Here is a 14,943-nt window from a genome sequence, read left to right on the forward strand (position 1 = left end):
TTTGCAATTTGATGAAGATAAATTGTTGGTGGTAACAACTTTGTTTTATTGATTTTTATTATTTTTTAGATTGTAAAATGATGACCCGATTAAAAAAAAGGCCTGATAAAAGAAACTTATTTCAACAGATCATAAAAAGTACTAAGTTCCAGTTGCTGGTGAACTCTGTTTGTAGCAGTGGAATCAGCGTCAGGTCAGCCTAGTTATCATTTCCTGCACTAACGCCATTTCTTGCATATTTTTGTATATGATAAAACCTGAAACAATAATGAACAATACATGTGGATATTATCTGACGAGAATCAAAATGTATAAAAATCAATTTCCACCAGCGCAAGTTATGAAGAATACAGAATGGAGCTAATTGGGTCAGGAAATTGAGGTCAATCTGCATAAACCTTTACGGTTTATGTTAGTTGAGCATTTGCACCTCAATTGACTATTATGATTCCATATGTAATCAATGCACAAATGAACGTTTATAGCAATGAAAAGCAACTCATTGAAAGTGGTATCACAAGCAACTGGAACTTGCGTAGCTTCAAATAATAACAATATTTGTACTTTTCATGTTGGGAGGCCATCTCAAAGTACTTCATGTGATTTGCTATAAATTGTGTTTTGAAAGCAAGCATGACAGCCGATATGTGCCCAGCAAAATCCCACAAACAGCGATGATGTGAGTGATCAATTTTACTTGGAGGATAGTTGGTCAGGACACTAGGAGAAACTCCTTTCTTTTTTCAAATAGTATCATTAGATCTTTAACGTTCTCCTGAACAAGCAGACTGTACCTCAGTTTAACATCTCATTTCATGAACTGTTCATAAAAAGCGCCTTCTTTGAGCCTTTTTTTGAGTAATCACTTTTTATTTTCAAGAATGGTTCATTTTTTTATTTATCGTTCCTTCTAATTTAAGCTTTTAGGCAAGAAAAGGCAGCTAAACCAAAATGGTAAGTATAATAAAAAAAAGCGTTATTGTATTTTGACACATAATAAAGTGTTGGAAGAATTGGCAGTAAAGACTGACTGCAGAAGAGTTATTAATGTGTCTTCTGTAGCAGGTATTCACAGTGAACATTCATAGTACAACACATCCCAATTCTAATACTCCCTGAAAGGCCACAAACACATATTGTTTATGGCTCCCTCATAACATCTATATAATATTATAGCTGAGCAACTGCATACAAAGATGATGCTTAGCTTGTCTTTTCTTTAATTCTCAAAGACAAAAGGTGGTGGTACAGAAAATGTCCATTCATTAATTGTTGACACTAAGTGTAGAACATACAAATTGAGTCCTTAAAGTAACTTGTGAAAACATGGAGAACAAGACTTTCATTAAAAAGATGGAGGCCAGATCAATATAAATAATCTATTTTAGGTCCAAATACGTCCACACACTGCACCCAGTTAACTTCAGACTGTGGAATAATTAAGGACTATTAAAATCAGTTTTTTCGCAAAATATAAGATAAAAAGAGTAGTTTTCCATTTTTTTCTTTAAAAAATATAGAAAATTGGAGGGCGAAGGGGAAGGTCAATTTGGTGAGATTCAGGAAATATTTTGGAGCACCCTTTTCAATGAATGCATTTGGAAGCCTACTCACTGCACTGTTAGTTTCGGGAATGTGAGCCTGCGTACATTGTGCATGTATTCCTGAACTGCCCTTTGGATGAAACGTTAAACCGAGGTCCTGTCTGCCTGTTCAGGTAGATGCTAAAAGTCCTATGCCACTGTTCAAAATCAAGAAGGGAGTTCTTCCTGGTGGCATGGCCAACAATCCCACCACATAAAAGTTGTCATTCCTTACAGTATAGCCTGTGAGATGTCTTGAAGTAAAAGACTTTATATAAAATGTGAGTGGAATTCCAGGAATATTATAGTAATTATTGTGATTCATATAGCACCTTATCATACGCACAATGTGTATTCATAAGCTAACATGCTAATCCATTTTTGCACAGCCAACATGAATTGAACGTCTAATTTTATCTGGAGGATTGTGGGCCAGGACACCTAGAGAAACACTTTTCCCTTTTTCAATAATGCTGTGGGATCTCTAAAGTCCTGAACGGGCAACCTATTTAACATCTCAGCCAAAGAATGGCACTTCTGGCCTCGAAAACTGTACTGGAATGTTAACCTAGATTATACCCTCAAAATACTAACATTGGGCTTGATTCCATAATTTTGTGACTCAGGGGGGTCTGCTACTGACTGAGTGACGCTGACTCCTGCATATGTTTCATTGTACATATTTTCCCAGAACCAGTGTTACAGTGAGATGAGTTTCGGAATGTGTGAGCACAATCATATAAATTGAAAAACACCAGGAATTTGGGCTTCAAAATTAAATTCAAGCGAAAATTATTGTTAATGATTGACTTTCACCAAAAATAGAGTGTACTTATTGGTGAAAACTGGTACAAATTGCTTTAATGGTCCTTAAGGATAATGTCTTCACAATTGATGATAACTATGGCCAAGGAATTATTTCATTTGTAATAACAAAGAATAAAACCTGCTTTATGGTCTATAGCGCTAAACATCTAACATAGAATAAATGCCTGGAATTTCAAAATTGTAAGAGTGAGAAATGTGATACATTAACTTTGGTACAAACATCAAAGCCCTGAAGAGGCATCTCAATGTTAAGTAGATCCCGTCTCTTTCATTGCATACTCTCAGTATTTCCTCTTCCGAGACCCCACCCGGCATGAAAGGCACGATATAAATGCAAGTTGTTGTCGTTCATGTGTTTTACTCACATTTCACTCACAATGTCAGTTGTTATCCTGCAGTCACTCTTTGTGCCCTCTCTATATCAGCATAGACTAGTTGGGCTGAATGGCCTATTGCCGTGCTATATCACCCTACATAAATTTAACCTGACCATATCTATTTATCTATTATAGCAACTCAGTGAATATTACTCTAATTCCTGTTTCGTCCTTGGCATACCCCGTCTTAATAATAATAATAATCCTTGCATTTGATATAGCGCTTTTCACGTCTTCTCGACTTCTCAAAGCGCTTCACAACATAGACTATAAAATGCCTTGTGTCTTGTCTCACTTTGACTTGATTAATCAGAACGATATGAATTCCACCTCACATTGGGACTTGAATTCTTGGTCCATGCTGACTATCCACCGGAGAAACACATTGTCAGAAGTGCATCTTTGAAATTAAATGTGAAACCAAGTGGGCAGCAATGCAGGCGCAGTGCAACAAATGACCTTTTGTGCTGAACATTTTTCCTGTGTTCCAATGAATAGAGGCACAGTAGACTAGTCTGCAAGTGTTGAATGTGATATTAGCACGAGTTGCTGAGCTGAACAGGATCATAACCAATACAATAAGGTACTGCAATCCTTAACAATTACTGGAGCATTTTGTTACCCACAATTGCCCAGCCTAGAAAAAGAATATCTGAGGAGAGGATGTCAAGTGTAAAATAGGGAGCATGCTGCATTGAACACATTCATCATCTACATTGTACAAACTCACCACTGTCTGGTGTTTTATATTTTCATTCACTTACATTCTGCCACACTGTAATTGTTCCAAAAGTAAAGAATCAGCTGTACAGATGCCAGACCAAACAAAAGATGTGTAGTTGGCAGCAATAACTCAACAGGGTTGTCACACAGCAGTACAGTGGCTATAAATATGTCCATTAGACATAATCATGCTCAATTTCAGAGCTCATTCAAACAACTAGGCAATGCTATGTTCTGGCACCTCTGTCCTTGGCTGCAGTGCCTTGTCTGTTGCTGGTGATGAAGCCATGAAGTGAGTGACCATATAAATGCAATTTGTTGTAGAATATCTGAGAATCTTGAAACCTCAATGTCTTCCTTGGAAGCTCATCATGTTATTTGAGAAGTTCCATGTGAAACCTCAAGTAAATAAAAACATTGGGAGTTTGGATTAACCATCAAGTTATCACTGGAAGAAGCTTAGCAGTGAAGACTACCATCTAATGAGAGTTAAGGTTGGGTATGTTGGACTCACGATGCTTAGACATTTGAAGTTAACCAATGGATTGCACATTATTTAACAAATGGGGTAGAATTGAAAATATAAGGTTCTGCTGCTGACTTTAATGGGTTTGGTTATCTTTCGAAAAACAGAATTATCCTCATGTCATAAGCATAAAATTAGAATGTTAATAGTGTCTCTGTTCAGTTATTAGTTTTATGCTGCATTTAAACTTGATGCTTTGTAGTGAATTACCATCAAACCTGCAATATAAAAGATGGAGTGCTGAGGCTGCATAAATGACTCTAGACACCATTTAGAGAAACAGTTTAAGGAGCAGTGTGATACGTGCCCTCACAGTATGAACTTGGTGAGTGTGAATGACTTTTAGTTTGGTGCCTGATGATTAACTCTCAGGCATTCCATTGGCTTTCCAAACAGCCTTCATAAAAATGCTTGATTGCTCTGCAATACTGCCTGGGACAAAGTATAAACTCTGTATTAGGACTAGTTAAAGCTGTCCCTTCAGTACATCAATTCAGGTAAATATTACCTGACAGATTGTTAAGGAAAACATACAATTTGAATAATCCTTGTGTAGAAATTAGCTTCTGCTAGCTGAAGCTTGTAGTGGGGAATCTTCTTGGTACAACTAACTTGTCTCATGGTAATCTGAACCAAGTTGACATTATCAACTGGCAGGTAAACAATCCAATACGCGGTGGAGCGGAGGATTCGGGGGACAAGGAGGAGGCCAGAACCGGTGGAGAGAAGGCAACAGGTGCTGTTGTGAGGAGAGAGGTCAGAGAGGTAGGGGGAGTGCAGAGGAGTGAAGGGATTTGAAGACAAGAGTAAGGATCTTGAAGTCGAACCTCTCTGGGGCAGGCAGCCAGTGCAGTCTGGCAAAGATTGGGATAATCGGGAAGCGGAGTTTGGTACAGGTAAGAATGCGGGCAGCAGAGTTCTGGATGACCTGGATTTTATGAATGTTAGTGGAGGGGAGACCGGGGAGGAGGGAATTTGAATAGTCCAGCCGAGAGGTGACAAAGGCAAGTACCAGGGTTTCGGCGGCTTTTGGGTTGAAGTATTGATGGAGACAGGTGATGCGTCAGAGGTGGAAGAAGTGCAAAGGTTATTTATTATTTTTTAAATTGTGCATTGTTGGTATATTTGCACCAAATGTAATAAGTTATTAAACTTAAAATTATCTAGGTATAATAATTTTTTTTCCTGATATTTGAGTAACTTTGAATATTTTTGTACAACTATCCATAACAACTATAAGAAAATTGCATTTGTAAAGGCCTTTCACATTGGGAGGTCATCCCAAGGTGCATTTTGATAAAGTACATTTAAAAAAAAGTCATTTCAGGGAAATCTGAATTTCTCTAGATCTTTTGTCAATCTAAGTTAGGTCACAAACACAATATTTTACAATAATCTCTGTACTCAAGAAATGGCAACATTTTGCTTACTGACAGTCAAACCTGATTTTGGTCTCGTCAACGAGAGTAATTTGATTTGGGTTAAGATCATTCCCTTCAGGCTTAAACCACAAAAGAAATACTGGGACATCAATGAGAAAAAAGTAATCTGAATTCCAACTAATCCACGACGTGACCAATACTTGCTATCATCCATAAATGCATCAGAGTGCTCCTTGCTAATTCATTTTGGTCCACAGCACTATAGAAATGCTTTAGAAATGCCTCAAGCATTCAAAAAATGTTTTAACATCAACATATTTTATTTCCAGGGGCAGTGACACCACATAATCCCAAATTGTAATACACATGGAAGTGTGACATGTCCGAGGAGTTTGTTTTGTTCAGTAGGGTCACTGCACAGTGGTGGAAGTTAAATGAATGTATGGGCCTTTCACATTTGAATTTTCAGTTTTACACCTTTCCCACAACCGATCTATGGTGCTTCTTCCCACCTCCCTACATCTCCAACGTACTCATACACCATTCTGTTACCTACCTCCTCCAGTCAGCTACCTCAGGCCTTCTGCGCATCCTTTGACCCCTCCATTTCACTATCGGTGGTCTAATTGTAGCCACTACGCTCTCAAACTTCTGGAACTCCATGCCTCAGTCCCTCTACCTTGTCCCCTCTTTGCCCATCTTCAGATTGCCGGTGCATGATATTTGTGGCCTGTACAACAACAACAACTTGCATTTATACGGTGCCTTCATGCTGCGTAGGGTCCTGCACCACCTGACAGTGGCGGCGTCTGACGCTGAGCCAAGGAGGGGTTGTAGGTGACCATAAGCACAATCAAAAAGGAAGGTCTTTAGGCGGGATTTGAAAGTGGGGAGGGAGGGGACAAGGTGAAGGGATAGAGGGTTCCAGAACTTCGGGGCGTAGTGGATGAAAGCATGGCCGCTGATGGTGGAGTGGCGGGGTCGAGCGGTAAATAGGAGGCTGGAGCTGGCCAACCGGAGGCAGCAAGTGGTGAAGTGGGTGGTAAGTAAATCAGAGGGGTAGAGAGGTGCGAGGGCATAAAGGAATTTGAAAACAAGCAAGAAGATCTTTAAGTGGATCCGTTTGGTAATTGGGAGCCAGTGGAGCCTGGCAAGGACTGGTGTGAAGGGGATACAGAATTTTGTTTGGGTTAGTATCCGGGCGGCAGAGTTCTGAATTAATTGAATTTTGCGTAGGTTGGAGTTGGAGAGACCAGCGAGGAAGAGGGCATTGGAGTTGTATTACACTCCTGTTCTCCAGAAGCTCAGCCCTGATTGATCTTCCCTGCCTGCCTACTCAGTGCCACATCAAACTTGTCGACAGTGTTCTTGCTGGAATCAAGACTACTTTGAACAAAAGGAAGTACTTAGTCATGACCTTCAATTCTTGGGTTCTTATTGGATTTTATTCTGTGAAAAGCAAGTGAAATCATTGCCATGGATACAAATGTTATGGTTAGTTTTATACCTGCTTTTTTTTGTGGTGGCTTTTCAGGTACAATAAATAGGTTTCACAGCGAATGTTTTTAAAATCCTTTTTTGGTGAATTGTATGCATCACAAGTGGTGCAAATATAATGTTTGAGAAGTAAAACACTTTGTTTTTTGGATCCCCAGTATTAACTGCAAGGATGCCTACAACAGGAACACCAACAATTATTTAGATGTCAGCTTGGCACTCGCACCTCTGAGTGTTCATGTATGTTCTAGTCCTATGTCAGGACTCAGTTTAGGCTGACACTCTAGTGCAGTGGGGGGACACGGGAAGCGCTGCATCTTTGGAGGTGCCATCCTTTAAACGAGAAATTAAATCAAGGCCCCTGTCTGCTTGTTCAGGTAGACATTATTATTATTATAATATTATTGCTTCTACACACCAATAATAATAATCCTTGCATTTCACGTCCTCTGGACGTCTCAAAGCGCTTCACAGAATATGCTGTAAAGTGAATTGACTGTATATTTATGGGCAAAACGCGGCAGCCAATTGCGCACAGCAGTGTCCCACAAACAGTCATGCATTGAAAATGACCAATTTATTATTGTTTTGTTTTGGAGGGATTATTATTAGGCGTGTGGAGTAAGGAAACTTGCCCAAGGTTTCGCCCTGCCTGGAATTGAACCCAGGTGTCTCACTTGCAAGGCGAGTGCTCTAACCACTGAGCTACAGGACTCCTCCAATGGAGGATCATTCACATGGTTAACATTCATGGATCATCCTTAACAGTGAGTTGTTCCTCACTAGTTTATAGTAGGTATATTCTGCATCAACAAACCCACCAGGAATGAAATAAACCAATGTATTGGTAGTTCATCTGGAATCAATGTAACAATAATAATAATAATCTTCGCATTTGATATAGCGCCATATCATGTCTTTGAGACGTTTTAAAGCTCTTCAAAGAATATACTCTAAAGTGTAGTGACTGTCTGTTTTGTGGGTGAAACGCAGCAGCCTATTGCACACAGCAGTGTACATTTACAATGTAATTTATAAACCAGAGCAGTTCCATTTTCTGCTGCTTTCTAGGTTACAAATGACAGCATAAAGAGTCTTATAATAATAATAATAATCCATCCACTTTATACAGGGCCTTTCACATCAGGATAACATCTGAATAAGTTTCCAGGATTTATTGTGAAATGAGGGACTGTATTTTGTAAGTGAACACGGCAGCGAATTTGCACACAACAATGCCCCAAAAATAGTTATGATGTAAATGACCAATTTTATTTGAGGGATTGTTGGCCAGGACACCAGGAGAAACTTTGAATATTTAATAGTCCACCTGAACAGGCAGATAGGATCTTAGTTAAACGTTTCATCTGAAGAAAGGCACTCTTCAACAATCCAGTGCGTTGAAGTCTGTGAGTTCAAAGTCCAGAAATGGGGTTTAAACCTGTAACCTTTTGACTCAAAGGCAAACATGCTACCACTTGAGTCCTGATCTATAGGAGCCATATTTTTAGTCATGTACTAAACCAGAAAAGTCCTAGATCCACCCACAGAGGGGGCAGCATAAACAGAATGCAAGACCCCCCCACCCCACCACTGAACCATTCTCAATGTTCTTTCCTGATTCAGCTTTAGGATGTCACAAGGAACATGTTATGCCATTTCTGGACTCACTGAATGATGTAGAAGCTTTCACTTGTCCTGATGCTGACAGATAAGCGTTATTGCTTACTCTCTTAAATGTGTCAATTATTGACTTCCGTCAATCACTGGAGTCTCAGCATTTGACGAGTTGGAGGAATCACCTGGGAAGCTTTTTTTAAAAAAAACTCTTATTGAAAAATAAATTGCTCCCACCTCCACAATTGAGAGTAAGTGCTGGAATATAATAATAAAGCAAAAAGAGAAAAAGAATGCTTACATTTAGCATAGGGCCTTTCACATCAGGAAGACATCCCAAAGGATATACTGCAATGTGGAGTAACTGTGTTTTGTGGGTGAATGTAGGAAAAAAGAGTACGTAAAACTGAACATTAAATGAAAGAAAACATAAAAGGAAAATGTTATAACTGGATAAGCACAGGTAAAATGTTCTTTATTTATATTTGAAATAGGTTTAAGCATTTGTAATGTACAAGCACGTGTAATTTGTAATGTAGTTCACTCGCCTCTGTTCAACTAGCAGTAAATGGGATCCCAGATGTTAGTCAATTGGCGGATCACTTTTCCAGGGGTAATAATCCCTTCAAACATTTTTTAAAAAAACTATTATTTTGGTCACTCAATACACAACTGTTTGTGAGACACTGCTGTGTGCAATTGGCTGCCGTGTTGCGCCCACAAAATATACAGTCAATTCACTTTACAATATATTTTGTAAAGCACTTTAAGACATCTTGAAGATGTGCTAAGGCACTATATCAAATGCAAGGATTGATTATTATTATTATTAATTATAGATGATCCTAATAGGACAAATTTACAGGGGTGGAAAGCAATGTACATGGGCACAGTCAAAGAGATAGATTCTGAAGAAGCTTTTAAATTTCCAGCACAAATGCTGGAAATACACAGCCGGTCAATGCATCTAAAAGAGGAAGATAGGTTGATGCCTCAGGTATAGCGTTGACTCAGAACCTTGAAGATAACAGCTTTAAAACTGTCCAAAAGCATAATTATTTTAAAGGTTGCAATGGATTCGCATTTTTGTTACTCCCATTGATCCTCAGAACTACAATTACATTATATATTTATATATCAAAAATCGTAATGACAATGTACAGTCACAGCTTGCCTTCAGTATTTGAGAAACAAAGAGTTTTCAAATACACAAAACAAAAATGGACATTCTAACAAAGAAAAAACAACCGCAACAAACAGTGCGAAATGCACCACAACACCTGTTCATAAAATACACAATCAATAAACTTGATTCCTGTGAAGCTCTTTGAGACATCCTCCAGATTAGAAAAGTGTGATATAAAACACAAAGATTTTTATTGTGTTGTGAACATATTGGTTCATCATGGCCATCTTTCCCCTCCCCACCCCCTCTGCTCAGGGCCCAGTCAGCAGTATCAAGCACTTTGGGATGTCCTCCCAATGAGAAAGGCACTATATACATGGGAACATGTATTGACATTTGCATTGTGCTGTACCATTTTATAATAATAAAAAGTTTTTAATATATGAATATTTTAATGTTTAATATCTGGTTTGCACATCAAATTTCTCTTATCCTGTCATCTGCTGAAGAAATTTGACTCTGTATTCCCTTGTCTGGTTTCATCATTTTCACGGGCTTATGTTACTCACCTTGCCTTACTAGTCATTCTTTATGTGTGTTAATTTTCAGATTTTTCCTCCCATTTACTACCTGTCCCGTTTTCTCTGTGAACAATAATTGTCTGAAGTGATACCTTCAACTAGTTGGATTTAAGAGCTGAATTGGCAGCTATTCTGAAAATATCCGGGATTCCAAACCTTCACATGCGCCTGGCAGAAAAGAGTGGCCAACTAACTGCCTGTGAGATTGCTGCTCACAGGAGACAGAAACTGAGCAGCACAACACCAAAAGAAACTTTTAAATGACTCATATGATTTAAAATGAATAAAAGGAACTGACAGGTCAGATAGGGGAAGCTCTTCCCTCTAAAACAGGGATCCATTATAAGGGAGCATAAAATCAAGATCAAAACAATTAGAGCTGAGGTTATTTCTTCATATAGATGGTTGCCAAGATATAGAATGCTCTGTCCCCTGGAAAGCTATGGAAGGGGAATCAATAGGGATGTTTATAAAAGAGATACATGGATAATAGCGGTATTAATGGGTCTGACATAAGAAGAGGATATTGAGATTGAATGATCTACCAAGATCTAATAAATTGTTTCTTCCAATTCTTGTTATCCTATGTTCCTAAAATCGACTTCAAGATTAAGATTATTTCAAAATTTGCCAAATGCTCTAAAGTGCTAAAACAAAGTACATCTGGAGCCAGGTGGTATTTCTCATCCTGTCTACCTCCTTAGTGATAATCCTTGCATTTGATATAATGCCTTATCATGTCGTCTTGAAGTCTCACTGAATAAACTCAAGAGTCATCAGAGAACCTGTCACCTAAGATCTCTACTGCTTTCTTCTTTCTTGTACTGTGCTGCACTTTAAAAATTGTAGTGATTCATAACACAAGTCATTAATGTAAATTCAAACTCACAAATCGGGAATCTGGCATTTGCAGGAACCTGCTTTGACCCATCAGGAAGCAGATTTTGTAGGTTGGCAAGGTGCATTTCCCATTCCCGGCAAATTTCTGAATTCTCGATTTGCTACTGTGAGGCTATATTGACTGCTCCTGTCACGAATCATCTCTAAGTAGACCCCGACATCAAATTAAAAAAGTCAACTTCTCTAAAACATATTCAATAAAATATCACGAGCAAATTAAAAAAAATTACACATTGTGTAGTTAGAACAAGCAGAAGGTCTGACCACAAATGCCTGTTGTAACTTTATTTTAAAAGGAATTGGTAAATAGTTGAAAGAAAATAATAAAATGTCTGTGGAAAAGTAGGAAAATGGTATTATTATAGATAGCTCCAATAGAGAATCTAGCACCAGCACATAAACAATAGCCTCCTCTGTGCTATCAACCTTTTATGATTCTTTGATTCTAAATGTCAGATTATACTGTGCACTGAGGAAGCCTCCGGTTAGCAGTAATTTCTTTTTCCGAGCCTGTGATAATGGATCCTGGATTTTAGAAAAATGCCATATTTGAGAATCTAGGTTTTATTCCAATTTTGTCAAAGGAAATGCCAGCTTGGTTGATTTCAGCTACCTTCTGCTGTCAGCTGGGAGACCATTGCTCCAAATCAACTCTAAGCTTACTGTGAACTGACACACAAATGAATTTACATGTCCACAGATCATGCCGTTCTTCTGTTTATCAATCTGGTGTATGAATGCTGAGCAATTAAGCCATTGGTGCCCTGCTGCTGAAGACTGCCAGGCCAAAGAATGTTTTCCCTGTAACTTTTATGACTACAGCCAAGTACTGTGTGTTTGGAGGGTGCTAATCTGATATGTTAATATCAGATGGCGACAGTACCTAGATATTCCACTTTGAAAATGCATAAAGGAAAACACGTCATGCCAAATAAATTACAAAGAAAGCGCTTGGGAGGCTAGGGTATCGATTCAGCTCTGTTGATATTCACATCACATTAGGAGAAATTTGTTGCAACACATTCAAAGCTCCGAATGAACCAATTAAAAAATGAAGGATTTCTGAAGAAATCTGACAGTGCCAACAAAATATTTACAATGAGAGCTCACAGCTGCCAGTGTAGTTACTGGCAATTAAACTGATGCCGTGAACCTGCTTGACACTGTACATTCTCAAATGAATGCCAACTGTCACAAAACATATGGACTCCCAACAGCATTCCCATATGCCGAACAGTGGTTAGCAGTTAACATTGCCGAGTTCTAGGATGGGAGAACACAAGATGTGATCTGATGACAGGCTAGAACATTCTTCAATTACTGTCTGTCTCAGCAATCATGCCTTCCCTCCCTTCTTCAAACACTGCTTTGTAGAAGGATCCTGAGGCGATCACTTAGCTCAAATCGTCTTAATCTTATTAAATATTTTAATTCATCGGAGTGATTCATTAAAAAAGCTACCCTGCTTTTTCTCACCCACCACTAACTTTGCTGTGTTAAAAGCCCCATTCATGTTGATGGCTTGAATTTACCACAGAAAAGCAAAAAGAATAGAATTAGTATTTTGATATGTCACAGATATTGTCTTTGAAGGTTGATATGGTGCTTCAAAAGGCCACTTATAACTATTTGCCATAACAAAAATAAACACATTATAGCACTGACTGGCAGCTGCCATCCATACCTCAAGGGAAAGCTGCCAGTATAACTTAGCATAAGATGCCATCATACTGAGCTGATATTTACCAGGCTTTAAGGGCTGAAAGGATGAGTACCTAATTTACAAGAAGAAAGGATGACTGGATTTGCAAATGAGTTTAGCTCAAGACAAAATGATTTTACACAAGTCGTCAATAAAACTGAATGTAGGAAATGGATATTTATTGTTAGCTGAAGAAATAAAGAAACATTTGGAATATTGCATATTGCATTTTTTACTTTGTTGTTTAATTCCTTCCCAAATGCCTTAAGTTATTTACTCTATAATGAATTTAAGATTAAACAAATTAAAAAGTCAGCCTGGTTTTAGACAAACATTACTGCATTTGATTTGAATAAATTTAACTAGTTTGCTTCTATAAAAAAAGGACAGAGTGAAAAATGTGACATTTGATACTAGATTTGATAACTATCGAATGTATTAACAAATCTGTTGTGAAACTTCACATTTTTCCATTCATTTCCATCCATCTTCCAATTTCAGCCTAATTGCTTCTTTAGATTGCTCCTAAAGCTAATTTGAAAACATGTTGCCACCATTCTCTATGTTACCAAAATAGGCCTACGTTTGTCATATGAGGAGTACAGATAAAGGAGTACCTTTGTCCAAATTGATCTCAGAATACCCACTCATCCAGAATACATCAAACAGAACATCAAGTTTTGAAATATGTGACATCAACCACCATTATTAATGATCTGTTCTCCAGTTATTAGCTCTGTGTAAAGAAATTCTTGCTAGCCGAGACTGTGAGTTCAAAGTTCCAACGTGAGACTTGAACACACAACCTTCACAGAACACCGACTGAATCAACCTTCACAGGATACCGACTGAATCAAGTTGATATACTATTTCTAGCTACACTCAAATCCTAATTTTCTGAGAATAGAATAAATAGAGAATGCTTCTGGCCTGAGTACTTTGCTGAGACTCTAGAGAGTGATTCCAGCGCCTATCTTCATAGGCCAATGGTCTTTGTTTTGGAATCATCTGTGTTATCTATATTGTTTACTCTCTGAAAAGATGCAAGGATACAAATTCCATACTTCTATATGTTCATTACCTTTGGCAATGCTGCTCACAAGTCGGCATTTCTATTACAAACCAATGGTGGCTGGTGACCTTTTTGACAGGTGAAGCAATCTACACATTTGCCTAACCAAGCTATCTTGTTCACATAACAACCAGCTCTTTGTGCTTATGCAATGTCTTTAGTCACTGGTCACCCAGCCCCGCTCACTCACCGGTCTCACTTTGGTTCTCACTGACTTGTAAGACCCACTTTCCCGCAATCTTGCCAGACCCACTGGTCTCGCTGTCAGCATTGCAAGACTAGTACAGGAAATGAAACCAGCAGTTATAACCGTGATGCCTCGCCTGTCGAACTACCACTCTTATAGACATACATTACCAGAGGCACTATGCATAACACTCTCAGCATTTTTACCCCCCTTTGTCATGAATACAATATCAATAATGGTTGCCCTCCGAAGATGGACGTTCACACAATGTGAACATCTGGGTGCGTGAATTTGCTTATAGTGCTGAAGCTGCTGCCCACACAGCAACCACAACCATAGGTAGCAAGCAGTGTAACCTGGCATCAAGGAATATCTGAGAAGACCAGGCCAATTGCTAACAGCACTGATAAAAACCATCACTCTGCCAGTTGACTAACACCTGCATTTCTATGTACTGCTAGGTAAACTGAGGCATTTGGAGAAAGGAATCGAACCTGGGTCCTCTCGCTTGCAAGGCCAGCGAGCTAAACACTACTTTAGGGGCTTCCTTCAACAACATCAATAACCTTTACTTGAACTTACACTTTGCAGTTGGTGTGATCTGTGGACAGTATGTTTACCTCAGTTATCATAGTTTTGCATTGTGAAAGCATTTCAGTGACAGGACTGTTATGGGATATGTTGTGAAGAGAGAGGAGCTTTGGTGCAGTGGTAAAGTTGTTTATTACATGTCAGCTAGCTTTGAAAGGATTGCAGCATAATTAGTCACTGTGAATATTGAGCACTGATTACTAATACTAGCAATTTTTTTATTGCTTATCTGTAATGGAAAATCCCATGAC

The sequence above is a fragment of the Callorhinchus milii genome, unplaced genomic scaffold (genome assembly GCF_018977255.1).
Source record: "Callorhinchus milii isolate IMCB2004 unplaced genomic scaffold, IMCB_Cmil_1.0 Scaffold3, whole genome shotgun sequence".
Taxonomy (NCBI): domain Eukaryota; kingdom Metazoa; phylum Chordata; class Chondrichthyes; order Chimaeriformes; family Callorhinchidae; genus Callorhinchus; species Callorhinchus milii.